The sequence below is a fragment of the Ostrea edulis genome, chromosome 3 (assembly GCF_947568905.1).
Source record: "Ostrea edulis chromosome 3, xbOstEdul1.1, whole genome shotgun sequence".
Taxonomy (NCBI): Eukaryota; Metazoa; Mollusca; class Bivalvia; order Ostreida; family Ostreidae; genus Ostrea; species Ostrea edulis.
Window position 1 is genome coordinate 39836947 of NC_079166.1, and position 21462 is coordinate 39858408.

The 21462-nt window shown below is 36.5% G+C and overlaps 1 protein-coding gene and 1 long non-coding RNA gene across 3 annotated transcripts in view; one reads left to right on the forward strand and one right to left on the reverse strand.

Moving 5' to 3' along the window:
• Positions 1–21462, reverse strand: part of LOC125673175 (uncharacterized) — a 333899-nt gene that overhangs the window by 172901 nt on the left and 139536 nt on the right. The gene's annotated exons all lie outside the window — the stretch shown is intronic.
• LOC130053437 (uncharacterized) lies at positions 13996–20675 on the forward strand. Of its 2 annotated transcripts, XR_008802024.1 has the most exons (6): positions 13996–14106; positions 14794–14939; positions 15192–15230; positions 16741–16961; positions 19692–19756; positions 20209–20675. It is a non-coding gene; the product is annotated as an uncharacterized LOC130053437 (long non-coding RNA). The 2 variants fall into 2 exon arrangements; XR_008802025.1 differs by lacking the exon at positions 15192–15230.

The following is a 21462-nucleotide window of genomic DNA, read 5'->3' on the forward strand; positions in this document are numbered from 1 at the left end:
GTTGATATGTAACATTACGTTACAGCCCAATGATAATGACCTTAAAATCCCCATCAAACTTGGTAAAAACTTGCATCGAGTCGTTTGACATCATGATTTTTGGAAATTTACGTTGTATTTTGTTACGTTTTGCTACTATTTCAAACGTAATCAAAATACATGAGTCTGAAGTTTTTTTTATCATCTGATATAATTATAGGTATACATTTATCAACATTCAAACAATTATTTAGATTATGACAGATTCAAAATAGGCTAGTTTTTATAGTCTTTTATTCGCCCTGGGTGTCGGGAGAGGGGGCGACTACGTCCTTATACGGGGCCCTGACAATAGGTCTAATAAATTTAAACAAGTATTGCATTCTCTCTCTGGTTAAACCAGCTGCCGGAATGGCTTGGAGGAAGGGTGGCATCTATATCCACGCCTGCTTTCAGCAGTTTTAGTTCTGTTCCGGGTGAGTCTGGCACTTCTTTAGCTACAACAATACCGGTAGAAGAATGTGCACAATATATAGGAGAAATGTAAATCATTGATAAGAGTTTAATTCAGAGAGGAAATTATATATACATGTACCAGTACCTTGTTTGAAAATGATTAAGGTTTGAATTTTTTTGTTGAGATGGCAAGTCAGCGAATTATACCGTAGTCTCCGCAACCCCCTCCCCCCAACATCCACACATATCACCCAACTACAATGTATCCCCTTTCAGGATTGGTGTTACATGTAACAGCCGAAAAAAATCGATATGTGGTAACATAATAAATCAGACTTGTTACAATCCATTTCTTATGTGAAAAAAACACCCAACGTTCTTTTAAATAGCGTACTCTACCTGGCTTATCTGCTTGGAAAACAAAGTGTCTGAATTTTCTAATACCCTTTCTGACTACGGATGCTAACTGATTCAAGATTCAACCTCTGACCTTCTGTATAATTTTTTAAGTAAGCAAACCCGCAGTGATTTTTCTACATTTTTACATGGGTCCTGTGGCTTTCGAATTGGGGGAAATAGTTGACATTTTAGTCGAACTGGGAAAAATCAATTTTATCGTAAATAAGTTTTAAAATCATATCAAACATTATATTATCTTTATTTTACACATCTAATTTTCTTTAACCTTCTAAAATTTTCAACTATTCTATCCAAATCATCATTCCCATAACACTTTGTTATATGTAAGTCTTATGTATATAATTCACATCGAACCTTTATTTTTTTCAAATACATTTTCCTTTCATAATTTCATTATTGGGGAAAATACAAGCTAAGCTGGGGGAAAATTGGCAATTTTTAGGAGGGGAAAGGGCCGAAATTCAGACCCAAAATGGGCCCCCGAAAAATAACTGACCCGACGTCCACTAAGCTTTTGCCATGGTATGGGACTTACATGTGCAAATGTATTTGGGGGTGTTTGTCACTCAGCGTTCTACAAAGTAAGTACGTCAACATGAATTTATATTTGTTTTCTCATTCAAAGTAAAATGAAAATGCTTCTTTAAAAATTGAAAGACTCATAATACATGTGCAACTACACAATCGTTCTTATTTCGTCATTACTATCTTTAATTATTTAATTTGGATTTTAACTTGAAGCGTTATCACATTGTAGGTGGCATTCTTTTTCACCCAGTCCAAAATTCTCAAAACAAAAATGAAGCATAGATATTACGCTAATAGCGACCTTGGCGTGTTTTCCGTTTTTCCCGGTGTCGAATCCTCATCTACTAGGAAGTTGACCTACGTGATTTACAAAACCTATTTCTAAATACTATTTGTTCGCCAGAAAATATTGAATTGTCTAAATTTAGAAACGGAAGTACACAGAAATAATCAAGAAGCTACGTTCTATAGCAACACCAAACAACTGAATCTTTCTAGGTGTAGCAAAGTAGAGGGGTCCAACTTGACAAACATGATGCGGTACAGGGGTCCGTGTTTGCCAAACTATCTATTTTGTATTGCTTATAGGAGTTATGAGATTGATCACTGTTCCGTATAGATCTTCACCTTTCATGTATACAGCTTACGAGTAATCAAAGGTATATAAATGGACATGGTTAAGCTCTGTTGACATCGGCGAAGCTGGTTGTACCAGGACTGGTTGCTCATGCAGTTCTTATTATCGGTAAATATCACAGTATTTACAACAACGGATTTTAAACACACTTGCTGTAATACAGTATTTTAATACATTTTATAAGATATTTTTCACACTTTTAGTCTGTGAATTTTATTTATTGTAAGGTACCTGTCGTTCTACTTTCACTTCATTCAAATGTGCACTATATTTGACCAAATCTAATTAAAATCAGACTTCTTAGATCCGCGCCGTATACTCTGTGTAACGATTGTGAGCGTATCCTAGGATCTGATTTTAATTAGATTATATTTGTCCAGAGCAGCTAACTTGTCGTTTTTTTTGTCATCGCCGATTGAATATTATCTTTCTGTTGTTCACAGATAGGACATACTTCAGTCTTGGGTGACATGAATTTTATATTTGGACAGCAAATCTGCCAGATGCCTTTGAACGTCAGTAGCCCTACTGCTGTCTTGTCATTATCGATACAAACATCTTCGTATATTCTGTACAGGGACTGTTTGCTTTCACTGCATGGTAGAATTATGTGTACACCGATATTCCTGTTGACTGCTGCCGGCTGAGGCAGACCATGCTCTTCGGCATAACTATATATGAACTGATGAACATCCCTCAAAACATCAAAACCGTATGCATTCTTGTGCCGACTATGTTTATTTCCATGAGTTCTTGAAACCAACCCATTTGTGATCAGATGATGTATCAGAGATTTCAATGTAAACTCGCCAATGCTGTGTGTTATCAAAAAAGTTTGTCGACAAACTTAATGTATCGAAGACATTTTCTAATTGAATCTCCATCTTTTGACTGTCTACATTTAGATTTTATCTTTATAAACTTCGCCATAATATGAAAGTCTTTCTTTTTTTATCATCTCAGTTAAGGAAATGGCGTGTTCTCTGATGTCTGAAAAACTAAATGTAGAAATACAGTTTTTCGCACACCCGCATCCCTTTTCAATTAAAGATCGTTATTTCACATCTTCTGTACAAGGATCATGGGGTAAGTTGGCAATCCCTTCCCCAAACATGTGTACCCGAGCCTCTAAATCGGTTGACATATCGTCTGATTCACCGTCATCACTGTTTTCATAAATAGAACACGCACCTGCGTTCTGATTAGTAAGATTTTTTCATGGGAAAATATTCATTGTTATATTGTCTAGATCCTAAAAATTTTACAAAATATTTTATTAACCGTCATAAGTGAAATACAATAATTTGATTGATCATCGGGTTTTTAGAAATATTTTCAATTATTTATTTTTTTTCGAGAGATGTGTGTGTGTAAAAGAGTAAAGCTACAGGGCAGAACGCTGAATCTACAAGTTGATTTTTTCTAATTTCGGAAATAAATTAGTATTTGCAAAACATTTTATAATTTCAGGTTAGTGTTGCCAAAATACAATTGTTAACATTTTTTTTTACGTGCGAACAAAAGGTGAGCGACATAATTATTACTAAACGTATCGCTGTATACCTACGCAATGGTAAACTTTATCGGCTATTTTTAGGATTCGATGCTATTTTGTACATATTTACAGCATTGTAAGATACATATGTAGTTCACAATCAAGGAATAGTACATATTGTAAAACTTGTAAACACCGCAGAAAGTAAACCAACAGGTAGCACAACAATCGGACGGCTGTTTTATATACATGCAATTCATATTGTATCGATCTAATATTTCAAATAGGGGAAGGGGGGGGGGAGCGTAAACCCAGATAAACGTTACTTTAAAAATATGTCTGTTTAAAAATATGACTGTTTGGTATATGTCACACATAAATTTAGGATGTCAGGTGAAATATTTTCATTTCTATAGACTTTCATTTTACCTGTATTTCCCGAAGAAAGGGAAATACCTGTAAATATATTTTTTATTTTCGACGAAAATCCAGTATATGCAGAGCACTAATTAACATCAATATTAAACACTTAAACCGATATAATATATAATAATTATATATATAACAGATAAATGAAACTTGTGTGTTTTAAAGTGCATACTGACAGTTCCATGACTACTCAAGGAAGCGCCTAACATGTGATTGAAAAACCAACGCTGCAGAAAATCATTCCGTCATATCGTAAAAACGTGACGTCGACTTTACCGCTTGATTTCTCGATAAACGTCACAATGCACTTAAGGGTGGTTTTCGCTTGACGGTAATCATATGAATATCCCTGAACTGGTGCCTTCTGTTTGATTTGTGTGAAATTATCGCCATTTGATGGAGAACTTTCAAAATTATTTGATGGAGTGTCCTTTTCATGAGCAATGTTGGTTTGTTTCGTCTGTTTTTGTGCTTTTCCGTCAAGAAATGTCTCCCAATGTGAATTTTTCATTTCAAATACTAGCCTATTCTCTTACATAGCTGCTAGTCTGGTTTCTTGTTCCTGGTTTATACGTTCTAATTCTGAGACTCTGGCTTTATGGAGATACATTTGTCTATTGGAGTCAGAGCTTCCTCAAGGCTCACTACTCTTCTTTCCAGATTCTGTTTTTCTTTTTCGATCTTGATCTTTAACGCATCCTGTCCACTGTTTCCGAAACCGTTGTTAGCGAAAATCTGGTCTTCAAGTCTTATCGCAATTCACCTTTGAATTAGAAGGCTTTGGCCGATATAGTATTGCGTTGTGTGACGACACAATTGAGTCTGTTTGTAATACAATTGAGAAATGCAACAGAAACTCTCATTGGTCCATGTGTGTAAGTCCGCCCAAATTCCCTTATACGGGAGTAGTCAGCATTTGAAAACACGACGGCCAGATGCTAGAGGGGAAAAAAAACTTCAAAGGAAGAAAGAGAAAAAGTTGTATTCTTGTGTTGTTTTCTCTTAAATTTGATATTTAAAAAAATCCTAACATATTTTCCTACTATACTTGTGTCCAAACGTACCTTCAAATGTTTATTAAAACCCCATACGCCCCAAAAACTCGATCAAAGCTTTTGATGATTTCGTTCGTAGACGTAGCCATGTTCGGTAGCCAGTCAACTCGAATCCCGGTTCATTTCCATACTGGCACAAAAGCGTCTAGATGTGTAGTAATACCCCATAAATATTTTAACAAAATAGTTTAAATAATATACCACCCCAGTCCTCTTAAATGATAATTATTCAAATAGCTAAACTCACGGCAATGCGGCTTTCATTAGTCATGAGCGCCGCGCCGGACGGTCTCCATCTAATGTCCTTATGTAGCGTTTTCGTTAATCAAGAGCTTATTTTACCTTTACAAAAACTGGTACAAAAAATGTTTTAATTTCTATTAATCATTCGTGTTGATAATAAATGAAGAACGAATACTTAACTTACAGCCGATTTTATGAATAAGATAGTTCGAATTGACCGGCTACCTAACATGGCTACGTCAACAAACGAAATCATCTGAAGCTGCGAGTTTTCAGGTCGTGTGTGGCTTTAACGAATATTTGAAGGTATGTTTGGACACAAGTATATAGTATGAAAATATGTTATGATTTTTTTATATTGAGTTTATGAGGCAGCAACACAAGAATACACCGATTTCAGGCCTCAACCGTCCGCAGCTTTTTGTGACCCGTAAATCGAAGGTTTTTATAAGAGGTGGATCTTTTCAGAGAGCTATGTACAGTTCTCCAGCTACACTGAATCTGCTCGAGAAAGTGGGCGGGCTGTAATCGGCCAATGAAAACTCTTGTTGTATTACATCAAGCATGTCATTCAAATTGTTCAATCGTCTCATTCAATTGTGTCGTCACACAATGCAATACTATATCGGGTAAAGCGTTCTAATTCAGAGGTGAATTGCGATAATTGAAGACTATCGAATAGATTCTCAAGATTCTCAAGTCTTTCGTCACACATAATGGCTAATGTTCTTTCATGAAAAGTAAAAACCAGAAAAACACGGACCACGAGTAGAATCATCCTACAACAGACATACAGTATTCATTGACACATATATAGAGTACTAGTGCATTGAGATAACAATATGTTGATAACAGTTAATCTCAACGTTACGTGTTACAGTGCAAGTCATCAATAGTATTCAAGCTACAATGAGGAGTTACATATACATTTATCTGATCCAAACATTACAGTATGACGTCAAGAGAAAAGATTCTGGCCTCAAGACCATAAACTGAGAATATTCTTAAGTCTGAACTTCAATTAAATAATTTTCATAAACAAATGAGATTTTCAGTATATATTTGCATTTGAATTTTTGATAAACCTGCACTTTTTTTTTTAAACATTTGTGCTAGATAAATCTTAAGATATAACTAATCAAAATTTTGACTTCGGTCTATTCTCAGTTTATGGTCTTAGGGCCTGCTGTAGTTTTATGACGTATAAGCCATATACGGTATACTAGTAGTCTGGTTTGCGGTGCTATATTTGTAATAGCAATTTACTGACGTACGTCTTTTCTTTCCAAAAATATATTTATGATAGTGAGTTAAAATGTATGGAAGTATCGGGGAAGGGATAGTGACAGGGGAAGGGGGGTCATAGACCTACGGATGTGTCTTCACAGAAATGTCATACTAGGCCTATCACTTATCAATACATGAGATCTAAAATTCGTCAGTATGACAATTCACTCTGCCCGATCGATACATGTATATAAGAATCTAATGATATTGAAATCGCGTTTAGAAAATCTAACATTGTGTTACTAACGAAAGTTTGTCATTAATCAACACCACAATATATAACCACACATTTGTATAAACATCTTTATCGCAATTCACCTTTGAATTAGAAGGCTTTGGCCGATATAGTATTGCGTTGTGTGACGACACAATTGAGTCTGTTTGTAATACAATTGAGAAATGCAACAGAAACTCTCATTGGTCCATGTGTGTAAGTCCGCCCAAATTCCCTTATACGGGAGTAGTCAGCATTTGAAAACAGGACGGCCAGATGCTAGAGGGGAAAAAAAACTTCAAAGGAAGAAAGAGAAAAAGTTGTATTCTTGTGTTGTTTTCTCTTAAATTTGATATTTAAAAAAATCCTAACATATTTTCCTACTATACTTGTGTCCAAACATACCTTCAAATGTTTATTAAAACCCCATACGCCCCAAAAACTCGATCAAAGCTTTTGATGATTTCGTTCGTAGACGTAGCCATGTTCGGTAGCCAGTCAACTCGAATCCCGGTTCATTTCCATACTGGCACAAAAGCGTCTAGATGTGTAGTAATACCCCATAAATATTTTAACAAAATAGTTTAAATAATATACCACCCCAGTCCTCTTAAATGATTATTATTCAAATAGCTAAACTCACGGCAATGCGGCTTTCATTAGTCATGAGCGCCGCGCCGGACGGTCTCCATCTAATGTCCTTATGTAGCGTTTTCGTTAATCAAGAGCTTATTTTACCTTTACAAAAACTGGTACAAAAAATGTTTTAATTTCTATTAATCATTCGTGTTGATAATAAATGAAGAACGAATACTTAACTTACAGCCGATTTTATGAATAAGATAGTTCGAATTGACCGGCTACCTAACATGGCTACGTCAACAAACGAAATCATCTGAAGCTGCGAGTTTTCAGGTCGTGTGTGGCTTTAACGAATATTTGAAGGTATGTTTGGACACAAGTATATAGTATGAAAATATGTTATGATTTTTTTATATTGAGTTTATGAGGCAGCAACACAAGAATACACCGATTTCAGGCCTCAACCGTCCGCAGCTTTTTGTGACCCGTAAATCGAAGGTTTTTATAAGAGGTGGATCTTTTCAGAGAGCTATGTACAGTTCTCCAGCTACACTGAATCTGCTCGAGAAAGTGGGCGGGCTGTAATCGGCCAATGAAAACTCTTGTTGTATTACATCAAGCATGTCATTCAAATTGTTCAATCGTCTCATTCAATTGTGTCGTCACACAATGCAATACTATATCGGGTAAAGCGTTCTAATTCAGAGGTGAATTGCGATAACATCAAGCGTATGATTTTTGATTCTGTATGTGGCGGGTGTGACCGGTTGACAGATGATGCATACTCCTCCTGGACACCAGATCCCACCTCTGTTGTGTCCAGGGATCCGTGTTAGCCCAACTCTCAATTCTGTATTCCTTATGGGAGCTGTGAAATTGATCACTGTTCGTTGTCATCACTTTTCATGAAATATTCGGGAAGTAAATATATTTCTTTCCGTTTTCAAATAAAATAAAAATTGCATTATATTGTTTCGAATTCGTTGATTCAGCTTTGTCATGGTTCTACCTGAATGATGTTGTACTGTCAGCAGTTTGCTATTCTTCATTGAGTGGTTTGTTACATTGTAATTCTATCGGATACTATATTATTCGCAGTTATTTGTCCATCAGGGCATTTAAATTCGTGTTCGAATCTTGAATAGCATTCGACAATTTAGCTACAACCAGTAAGTTTCCTTCAAAACCGTATTCATTTTTGTGAATGGGTTTTCTTTTCAGATACATTTTTCAAGTTAGTGTTTGGAAATCCTGGTTTCCCTTCGGACGACATGCATTGCCAATTGAAGCTTTCATTCCGGGTTGCCTGTCTATGGATTGAAAGAATCACGTGCTATTTCATACATATGTGAATGAAATTAGCTAACATTGTCGCCACCTAAATATATCTTTGTGGTGTTGTTTTTTTTATTTTGATGATAGAACAGGACATATTTTATGTTCGGCTGAGCAAAGCGAAAGAGAAGATAAAACTTGAGACTTTAGAGGGTCTCGATTTTATTGCCGTTCTATGTCAACTTGCCTGCAAACATATCTATCACCACACACAATATAAACCCTGTAAGAAGCAATCGTGTGCGACATTTTTACATGCATCTACAAAACAGAATATGGAAACACAGCGTAAAAAAGGAGATCGTGTAGGATAATGGGAATCGTGCAAAATTTGTTGTCGATTTCTATTATTTTGAAGAATCGTCTTTCAAGTTCCATAAAATGTACAAATTTGTAGGGCATTAAACGTTTAATCTACAGTGTATATAGTGCTTTTTCTATTCGTGTTGCGAAGATGAAAAATTGTGCTAAAATGACTTCAGGAATCTGGAGAATATTACTTTATTGACGACTAATATCAAGATAGCAGTGTTGTGTTCAACACAAATATCCACTTCGGCGATTTAATCAAGAGACACCCCAGTGGGAAAAAGCCCCCTGGTAACAAAATGGAAAAAATAAAGTTCTGACTTACCTAAAACAAAAACCACGGTACGTTTCATCTATTTTTGAATTTTGCTTCTGGAAGGCATATATTCATAACTGAGTACACCATGTACAAAAATCTGATAGTTTTAATTGTTTTCCAATTTCAATTTACGAAAACCCTGTTCACATTTTATTTTACCCGCACCAACATGGATATTTAAATGTATCAGATTTTATGCTGTATGTATGTACATGTACATGAAATATATGAAAGGTGAAGATAACGAACAGTAATCTTCACTATTACATGGATACCCACTTCAGTCCCTGCCCGGGGTTGAACTCATGACCTGCGGAACCAAATCTCCAAGCAGCGCTCGACCATCTAGGAAAGTCTAAAAAACTTGTTTTCGATGACGATGGAATCCTCGCCATGCTGGCACACGCTACACGGTCATGGAAATGGAATACAGTCATTTGAAGTAAATTCAAGAGGATATATAAATATATATATATATATATATATATATATATATATATATATATAAAGCACAGAAATAGCAATGAACTCTTTTAAAAATGAACATAACTGCCCTACATGCATGTAAGTGAAGAAATAAGTAACACAAAGCACAGAAAATTTCACTTTATTTGGATACCCACTTCCGCCCCTACTCACGACCTGCGGAACCAAATCTCCTAGCAGTATGTAACCAGCGCGCTAGACCGCTTGACCAAGACTTGCCTATTCTAACCCGGATCCCCACGGGACAATTTACAATGAATTTTCATAAACAGCGACATATGACATATGTTGACCATGTGACATTGCATTATGCCATTTTCTTTCTTCTACTAGAAATACACTTTTAAAAAACAAATTTGAAAATGATGGTTTATCAAAATTAATATCAGTATGGCCATAAAAAAATTAGATATTTCGTATTTTGCCAGAGTATCGGTAATAACGAAATAAAGACTAATATAATATAAACGAAGTGGTCCAACTCTCAGTTCTTGACGGACTAAAGTATCAGTTTGATTCTTCAAGTACCAAGCAATGCATCTCCCGGGATATGAGAGTAAACGAATCGGACACCAGTGGCGTAGGTAGGTTTGAAATACTTGTAGAACATTTTTCGTAATATGTAATAAAAATTTAACGAAAATATTTGTAAGCACGTGCATACAGTGCTACAGTGTAGCTACGCCACTGGACACTTGACTTTCGAAGATGCGGGCAAAGTATATACGTAAATATTTAAAACAGACCCATATTCATCCTAAAGTTACAGGTATTCGAGCACTCCACACAAAATTATATTGCTTTGGTACAACTTAATATTTACTTTTGATATAAGCCAAAAGAAATGTAGTAAGCAAAATGAAATGTACCGATCATCCCTTTGAATAGGACAGTGTAAATACAAGTCTAGGCTGAGGGGGAGGGGGTAATGTATTATACATTATATCACATGATAATTTTTGTATACCAATAGATATGACCTTCCAAATTAGACAAGATCGAAAAATCGCCAGGAGTTCTTTTGTTTGAGAATGAAATTTTATCGCTCCAGTTTTTAACACAGTGATTATTTAAACCAGCATTTTTATTGCGCCAATAAATATTGACAAATTTATATCATTTACGTGTTATGTAAATACTGTACGCTGTGCCTTAAGTAAACCGCTAACATCACCATGTAGGGATGGGCTGCTGGTTGGATTAGTAACTAAAGCATTTGATATATATCATGATAGGGTACGAGACTCTGTATTAAATGTGTGATGTTGAGGACGATTGCTTCTACTAAAGTAGATTTTAGAATATGGAGAGCACTTCATTTTATGCGTACTAATAGCCACTGAATCCATTACATTTCCTAAAACAAATCAGATATGCTTGAAACCATTATAAAGAATCTGAACAAACAATTACCTTTTTCGTCGATGCAACATATGGAAAGTTATACAATTGTAAGATACAAATCATATGAAATGCGTGGGACACGATGTAACAGCTACACACCAGATGTAACTGTGAACCCCTCCTCTCGCCACAATATTTAGATTATATTAAGGTATAACTCGGCACCTCTCTGAACTATAAAAAAGCCAATTACAATCGGTTACATGTATGTAGAAATGCATGATGTATACTTTGAGGACGTGTTTACATATGTAAGGTATGACTTATGTCGACAACCTACATATACATTGCCACCATCATCATTACTACCAACACTAATAACACCACAACCACTATCACAACCACTAACACTAATGACATCACAACCACTATCACCACCACTAACACTAATAACACCACAACCACTATCACCACCACCAACACTAATAACACCACAACCACTATCACCAACACTAACACTAATAACACCACAACCACTATCATTACTACCAACACTAATAACATCACAACCACTATCACCACCACTAACACTAATAACACCACAACCACTATCACCACTACCAACACTAATAACACCACAACCACTATCACGACCACTAACACTAATAACACCACAACCACTATCACCACTACCAACACTAATAACACCACAACCACTATCACCACCACTAACACTAATAACACCACAACCACTATCACCCCTACCAACACTAATAACATCACAACCACTATCACCACTACCAACACTAATAACACCACAACCACTATCACCACCACTAACACTAATAACACCACAACCACTATCACCCCTACCAACACTAATAACACCACAACCACTATCACCACTACCAACACTAATAACATCACAACCACTATCACCGCTAACACTACCATCACCACCACTATTACCATTACAACGAATACAACCACCACTGCAAATCTGGTTAAGATAAGATCCTTTGATCCGCTCAGGTAGATCGCTAAAATAGAGTATGAAGTAACCCAAAAGAGGTCACGTCCGCATGACCTTTCGTTGAGTCAATCAAATTCACGCTGTCAGATTCTACCAGCGATGTTTTCCCGTGCAAAAACCCATAAATATATACGTTAGAAATCACTGCACGTATGATTGGAGGCTGCACATCATTCAAAACATGAAATGTAAATAATATCTGCTGAATAGCCGTCAGTATTTGTATGTCGCAATCTGATTGGCCGATAAATTTCATGAATATTCCAAACGAAAGGTCATACGGACGTGACCCTCTACTGGGTTTTTTGAGATCTTAGGGCGACTTCAGTTTATACCCGAATTAGTTGGGTAAATATTCCGATTTCTTTTTTACTTTCATGTATTACACTTCAACCAATCACATCCATCGTTTGAAAATTGACACATGCGCAGTATCCTTGCAAGATCGATATGTTGCTACCACACTAACCCTGAAAGGCAGGGTTACTTGGGTAGAGTTCAAAGGTCACAATACGTCATAAAAGAGTTTAAACTATCTTCGTTCGATTGCGACTCGGGTAAGGTTAACGCTATTTGGTACCGCTTGCAGGGCGGCGACCACGAGTTACCTGCCCCTATACAATGAGTTAATTGCCCCTGTATTTCATCTGTTAAGTTGTACTTAAAATAGGCTAACTCTTACGCAAAAAAAGATAGAAAATATCAAATATGGGAAAGCGGGACGATAGACCAAACATATCTACGAAGAGACCGTTGGTGACGGAAATATCTCTGTCTTTAGTAGTGTCCGCGAGGTATATTAATTTATAAAACATGAGATATTAGTACCGTATTGCCCGGGAATCAAAAGATTTTTGCAAGATTGGTAAGTATATTCTATATAGGCTAAACAAGCACAAGGCCAGGGCACGTGGGAAGTCATTCCGCAGCGCAGGAATGACCAAAACTAGCCTACTACGGTACCATTTACAGAAATTACCAAAAAAATGACAAAAATTACCGAGAGAGGAGCTAAAATGATCTCAGTAATACATGACATCTACTATCATATTCACATTAAAAATTTTGGTCCCTCCTTTGACGACTTCAATAATTTTTAATTTCGGTCATATCTTTGGTATTTTCTGTGAACGTTTGTAATTTCGGACATTATATGTAACAATCCTACTATTCATTCCACAATGAAGGCCAGTGGGCCTAGATTTTTAATTTGATACCCATATAAACTCAACACTGCGCAAGTTACGTCACGGAATGCAATATAGGGGAGGAGAAAATATTTGGCTGGACCAGGAGTCAAACCTAGGATCCCTGCATTACTTGTCAGGTGCTCTAACCACTGAGCTATCCAGGTCGATATCCACGGTCTGTGTTGCCCTAACTACTAAATTCCTCCCTTTAATTTGTCTTTGCCGTCGAAGACACACAACCCAAGATTCATTTCACCCCTGGCAGGACAAGAGTAGTCATGGCACCAACTGGTAAAATCTTGCACAGAGGTCCCTAGGTTCAATTCCCGATCCAGCCACAAATTTTCTCCGTGTATGTCTATCTGAGACTGAGTTGGAAAATTACGGTATCTTCATAGTGACAAACTAATGAAAATATTGATCAAATTCGACTGGTCAAGGACTGTTAATATAAATAAATTTGAAACATTGGTCATTGTAATGATTGGTTTCATGTTATACTAAGCTTGTGTTTCAAGACAAGGCTGTCTTTGTTGGTGATGATACTGATGTATATATTTAGAAACAAGTAATGCTTTGATTTTGATTACAGGTGTGGTCTTTAAAAAAATTAATGCATGGCAAGGTTGATAGTGAGACTAATAAATTCTTTCAGCAGAATTCAGCTAGACACACACAAAAAGACAATCACTACAGCCTTCCAAGAAGATGGACTGCCTCACAATAGTTTCCTTGAGGACTGTCTTGAAATATCCAGAGTTTAAGGTATGCATTTTGTACACCATGAAAATCAGCTTATAGTTTAGCTATTATCTAATTAGAGGGAATTTTCAATAGGGACTGGGTCTTTTCATTTACTGGACTCTTATGTAACAATGACACTGTTCTTCCACCCCTGTTAGATCCACTATAACTTTAAGGAAAATAATTGGATCATCCTGTCCCACCAATATGCACATCTACAAATGAGAATCAAGCATTGCACAAAGTTTCAAGACTATCCGATAAGCCATATAGGAGAAGTGTTCACAAGATTTTGTGACAGACAGAAAGACGGATGAAGTACAAAAACTATGTCTCCCCCTGGAAGATGGGAGACATAATTAGAATTTTTTTTAGACAGAAAGGAATGAGATCTCTGACACAGATTTTGCTATGAATATATATCATGTTTTGCTGAGTGAAAACATTTTTTTCTTCTCTTTTATTTATGCGTATCTAAGCACAAGGTAATTAATACTTTTCATACTTTCCCAATTTGAACATTTTATGTGTCAATTTTCCCAATTCTACGGACTCTGGACCCAGTTTGAAAATGGTAGGAAAACCCCTGCAAAGACTCAAATATGAAATCATTTTCAATTAGAGGTTAAAACATTTAGTAATGAATTAATTACTGGAATTTATGAGGACTACTGAGACATGTTAAAATGGTGTCATATTTGTCTTCAGATTCAAGAAACGGACTCTATCTGGAAAAGGAAAACAATATCAAAGCTCCTCTGAGAGAAGTTGGCCAAGGAAAGCATTCAGAAGAAAGTGGAGATTCATTGTTTTTACCAGATCCAGCAGATCACAGAAAGCATCTAGTAGGGGAGGTAAATGAAGCATCTTTTACTCCCTATATACAGGGCTTGAAGCTAACTTTTTATGTCACCAGTCCAGCCGGACTGATGGGGTATAATTTCAACCAGTCCGCTGAAAAATTTACTAGTCCAACAGAGTTTTCCAGAAATATTTAAACACATTTCATTAATGTTATTAAAATAAAATTTAGCTCAATATGTCTTAAACAATATTGTAACACTTAAATGTGGGATTTATATTTACAACTCGGATTTGTCTGATAGGTCTACAGATCGAAGCATGCCAAACGTGTAAAGAACAAGGTACGATTGTATACATAAAAAGGCCCAAAAATTTTCTCTCAATAAAATGTGTTTGGAATTAACCTTAATAAGCGTTTTAAGAAAGTAAAATATATGCCAGGTATACTATGTCAACAAAACCAGAATGATATTTCTAATTGGACAGCATTATGACATTTCCTGCCTTTTTATGCCCCCGAGATTGAAGATCGGGGGGCATATTGTTTTTGTCCTGTCTGTCATTCTGTAATTCTGTCATTCTGTCTGAAACTTTAACCTTGCTAATAACTTTTGAACAGTAAGTGATACAGCTTTGTTATTTCACATGAGTATTCCTTGTGACAAGACCTTTCCGTGGGTACCAACATTTTTGACCATGTGACCTTGGAGTATGACCTACTTTTTGAAAACTTTAACCTTGCTAATAACATTTGAACAATAAGTGATAGAGCTTTGATATTTCACATGAGTGTTCCTTGTGACAAGACCTTTCCGTTGGTATTAAACCTTTTGACCTTGACATTTAACTTACTTTTAATTTTTTTTTTACATTGGTCATAACTTCTAAATGGTAAATATTAGAGCTTTCGTATTATACATGATGATTTCTTTTGACAAGATCTTTCTACTGGTACCAAGATATTTGCCCTTGTGACCTTGACCATCTTTGGAATTGGCCATTATCTGGGGCATTTGTGTTTCACAAACACATCTTGTTTTCAAATAAGCCTGAAAACTGTCAAATGTCATACAGATTATTGCTCAGGAAAAGATGTGCGCATTTGTCGAGCAAAATAAAAATGATATATATTGTGTATTAATTTAAGATGAAAAACATACTTGAATATGAATTTGCTCGACGCATGCACTGTATGTTTTCTGATAAGAAAACCACCTGAATTTGTGGATATTTTCATTGAAAATGGCATTTTTGCAATTTTATGCCAACTTCTAGTTCACGTCATATGACACAAATCATTTTGCTGATCAAACTGAGCAGATTTTGGGTTTGCTAATCCATTCCTTATTTGAATGCCAGGGTTTGAGCTCCAAGTGAAATCATCGATATTTTGGGCCAAATGACTATAGAAACTGTACCTACTTCTTTCATAAGTATATTTTCCAAAATGATGCTTTAGAAAATTAACTCATCTGACTGACTAAAACAAATGTCAGTCAGTCAGCCAGACTTTTAACCAGTCACGGAGTGACAGGCATACATTAATTTTGAGCCCTGTATATATTGCCAGACAAGTAGTCCAATCAGATTATAAACTTTAACTGAAAAATTTACAAGCCCATTCATAAATTAGAGACCGGTGGCAGTGCAGTGTTTCTCACCAATGCTACAATCCCTAAAATTATGCTATGTCAGTAATTCCCAAATGTCACAGGCATCAAACTTTCAATATATACATAAATGAAAATTGTAAAACTTAAATTCTGTTGGCAAAGTTCAGCAAGAGAGGCATACATTTTGTTTCAAATCCCCTTATATAATTACATGTATTCATTTAGAATGTTTTCTTAGTTTCCAGGATTAAGCCAGCCAGTAGATGAGACTATTATATCAAAAATACATTTACTTGTACACGAGGGCACACAAAGCGTTGATGAAACAAAAAGACATTTCCGTCTGTTTGTAAAGGATACTATTTCACCAGGGAACACTATCTCAGAATTTAACAGATGCTTTTACCCCGCCAATAAGGATGTAAGAAATCACATTTACAGGGCACTGAGATTTTGCCAGTAAGTTCTAAATTTTTAGGTCACCTGAATTCATTCAGGTGACCTATTGCTATCTGTTTTTGTCCGTCGTCGTTCGTCGTGCGTTAACATTTGAACATTTTCAGCTTCTTCTCTGAAACCCCTGAACCAATTTCAACCAATTTTGGCATATAGCATCTGTGGGTGGAGGGGAACAAAAATTGTGAAATTCGTGGTCCCTGCCCCCTGGGGCCTAAGGGGTGGGGCAAAAACCATCAAAATGAGTGTAATTTTAAAAAATCTTCGTCTTTACTCCTGGACATCAAGAAGCCAAACTGTGGGCATAATTATAATGAGCGTTGAGCCCTCTACCAAAAATGTGAAATTCATGGCCCCTGGGGCAGGGCTTCTTGTGTTAGGGTGGGGCTCTATTGGTCATATAGTGAAAGTGTAGAAATTCTTTGAAAATCTTCTTCTCTGTCTCTGGGTATTAAGTAGACAAACTAATAGCATGGTAATGATGAGCAAGGATGCCTCTTTGTACCCCATGCAACAAGTTGTGGGGGGTATACTGGAATCGGGTTGTCCGTCCGTCCGTCTATAGACGCAATGGTTTCCGGGCTCTAAAGCATTATCCTTTCCACCTACCGTCACCATATCATATATATGGACTACCCATGGGATGAAGATGTTCCCTATCGATTTTGGGGTCAAAAGGTCAAAGGTCAAGCGCACTGGACATTGAAGTAGCAATATGGTTTCCGGGCTCTAAAGCGTTATCCTTTCCACCTACAATCACCATATCATATATATGGACTACCCATGGGATGAAGATGATCCCTATCGATTTTGGGGTCAAAAGGTCAAAGGTCACGCGCACTGAACATTGAAGTAGCAATATGGTTTCCGGGCTCTAAAGCGTTATCCTTTCCACCTACAGTCACCATATCATACATATGGACTACCCATGGGATGAAGATGTTCCCTATCGATTTTGGGGTCAAAAGGTCAAAGGTCATGCGCACTGGACATCGAAGTAGCAACACTCAGAAAAGAGGTAGTTTATACCTATTACCAACACCCTTTGGGAGATTGGGGTAAGCGGGGGATATTCTTAGTGAGCATTGCTCACAGTACCTCTTGTTAAAAATTGTGAAATTCATGGCCCCTAGATCAGGGGTTCTGTTGCTAGGGTGGGGCTCTATAAGTCATATAGTGAAAATGCATTATTTCTTTGAAAATCTTCTTCTGTGTCCTTGGGTATTAAGTAGACAAACCAATAGTATGGTTATGATGAGCAAGGATGCCTCTTTCAAAATTGTGAAATTCATGGCCCCTGGGTCAGGGTTTCTGGTATTAGGGTGGGGCCCTATTGATCATATAGTGAAAATGCATTTTATTTCTTTGAAAATCTTCTCCTCTGCTGCTGGGTATTAAGTAGACAAACTAATAGTATGATAATGATGATCAAGGATGCTTCTTTCAAAACTGAAATTTATGGTCCCTGGGTAAGGGGATCTGGTACAAAGGCGGGGCTGACCACATAGCTATGAAATGTTTCTTCCATCCAAAAGTAAAATTCTTATATTTAAACACAAACCTAATTCAAACATTGGAAGGTTGTTACATGATACTCAGGTGACCTATAAGGCCCCTGGGCCTCTTGTTTTTTTCTCAGGCTCAAATGTGCTTTTCTGATCAAAATTTGTTAGTTGTCTGTCGTCGGCATAAACTTTTCACATTTTCATCTTCTTCTCCAGAACCACTGAGCCAATTTCAACCAAAACTTGACACAAAGGGGAGATAATCACAAAATTAGGGTGGGGTCATTTAAAAATCTTCTCAAGAAGCACTGGGCCAGAGGACCTGAAATTATCATTAAAGATTCCTGACCTAGTGCAGATTCAAGTTTGTAGCTCACCTGAGCTGAAAGCTCAAGTGAGCTTTTCTGATAATTTTTTGTCCGTCGTCTGTCTGTCTGTCTGTCCGTCCGTCTGTCTGTTAAACTTTTCACATTTTCGACTTCTTCTCCAGAACCACTGGGCCAATTTCAACCAAACATGGCCAAAAGCATCCTTGGGTGAAGGGCTTTCAAGTTTGTTCAAATGAAGGGCCATGTCCCTTTCAAAGGGAAGATAATCATAAAAATGAAAAAATAGGGTGGGGTCATTTAAAAATCTTCTTCTCAAGAACCACTGGGCCAGAAGAGCTGAAAATTACCTGAAAGCTTCCTGACGTAGTGCAGATTCAAGTTTGTTCAAATCATGGCCCCTGGGGAGTAGAATGGGGCCACAAGTGGGGGGGGGGGGTCAAAGTTTTACATACAAATATAGGAGAAAGCTTTAAAAATCTTCTTCTCAAGAACCATTGGGCCAAAGAAATTGACATTTACATGAAAGCTTTCTGACATAGTGTAGATTCAAGTATGCAAAGGGTAGTTTGGGCCATAATAGGGACTAAGGTTTTACATGGAAATATATATGGAAAGTCTTCAGATATGGGCCAAAGTGACTCAGGTGAGCGATGTGGCCCATGGGCCTGTTGTTACAAATCATGACCCCTGGGGGTAGGATGGGGTCACAATAGAGACCAAAGTTTTACATGCGAATATATAGGGAAAATCTTTAGAACTGGACCAGGGTGACTCAGGTGAGCGATGTGGCCCATGAGCCTCTTTGTTAACCTATATCTTTTATTTGTGTGAAGATATTCAAACATTAAGAACAGACATATATATATATAAATCTTTTTTTCTTTCATTTTTTCATCCAGGGTAGTTTAGAACTGTGTGCATTGGTTTTGGAAGAATTTGGACTGTTTAGGCTAAAATCCATTATGTAAGTTCATCTTTGTGGTGCACAAATTCCATATGATCATTTCAAATAGTCAACATTGCTTCTATTTTCAATCTGAAATTCTACATGTATTTTGTTTGAGAGATGAAAACAATCCTCGAAACATTATCACCGTTATCTTTAATTTTCCATCATACTTGTGTCAAAGAGTTGAACTTTCTTTACCAGTAATTTTATATTGACTTCGCATTGTGTGATATATAAAGTTTTTATGATTTTATTTTCTGTCTAAGATATTCAATATTTAAAGGAAAAAGATAATGGTAGGAGATGGTAGGATAAATTCTAATTATTCAGAGAAACTTGATAAATACTGTGTTTGAACTTATATACTCGATAACACAATAGAAGAATGCAATTTACTAGTTAAACTTTGATAGGATACTAAATTTAGGATGAGCCAATAAGATTATGTCTTGTTTTTCATGTTACAGGATTGGACAGAATATGAACACACACATCCAATACTTCAAAGATATTATGTTTGTGGAGGCAGAGATTTTGATTGCATCCACTGTTTAGAATACATCCTTAAGGGAAGCAGACTGCCGCCTTTACCCAATGATATAATGATTAATCATAACTATATCTGTTTTGTACCAAATAGAAAGACCATTGATTCAGGTCATTTTCAAATCCACTGGCATACATTGTACTATACATGCAACCTTTTCAAACTTTACATTTAAGATTTTGTAAAGGAAATATCTTAATGTTTCACATGTTTACCTTTCACTGTGCTATGTAATTCATTATACCTGCCATTATTCCAGTCTTCCTGAACATAATTTGTTTTCTGCAATTTCATTGGCCAAGAGGCTTAATCCTGGGTTATCAGATTGAGCATTTATATTTAGTATCCCATTGATTTTGTCAGCACTATATAAGGAGCTGACTCAGATTTACTCACTCTGCTGGGTTAAAGAACTCTAAGGTTTGTACTTTTCACATGAATTTCATGTTCGCCTCTTATCTTTTACATAGAGTAGGAAATGAACATAACATTGAGTTAAGGAACAATTTAGATTTTACATTATAATATGTAAATACCTTAGCAGAGTCAATTTACTTGGTTCAGGGTAGTATCAGATATTACTTTTTCAGAGTTTAAGTGTTTAGGCTATCTCAATGTTTCTATAGTTAGCCTTGTCCTATGTTACTTTTAGATGTATGGAAGCCTTTTAGTGTTATAACACTATATTTATGCCCCCATTCAAAGAAGAGGGGCATATTGGTTTGCACCTGTTGGTCGGTCGGTAGACCACATGTTGTCCGCTTAATATCTTAAGAACCATTCACTTGATCGTAACATATTTCATATGTGGGTTGGTTATGAAAAGAAGAGGACCCCAATTGTTTTTCAGGTCGAATTGTCAAGGGTCAATCTACTCTGGACATAGGAAGACACTGCCTGCTCAATATCTTGAGAACCCTTTGCTTGACAGACATCAAACTTGGTACACTGGTACATCTCAAGGAGTAGATTTGAGGTCACATGGTCAGAAGTCAAGGGGTAAACTGGACACAGTAATATATTGTCTCTTATGTTTTAAGAATTATTTGCTTGATTGACACCAAACCTGGTACAGCATAAGGAGTAGATGACCCCTATTGATTTTTAGGTCACTTGGTCAATCCACTCCTGACATAGGAAGATATTGTTTGCTCAATATTTCGAATTGATGATA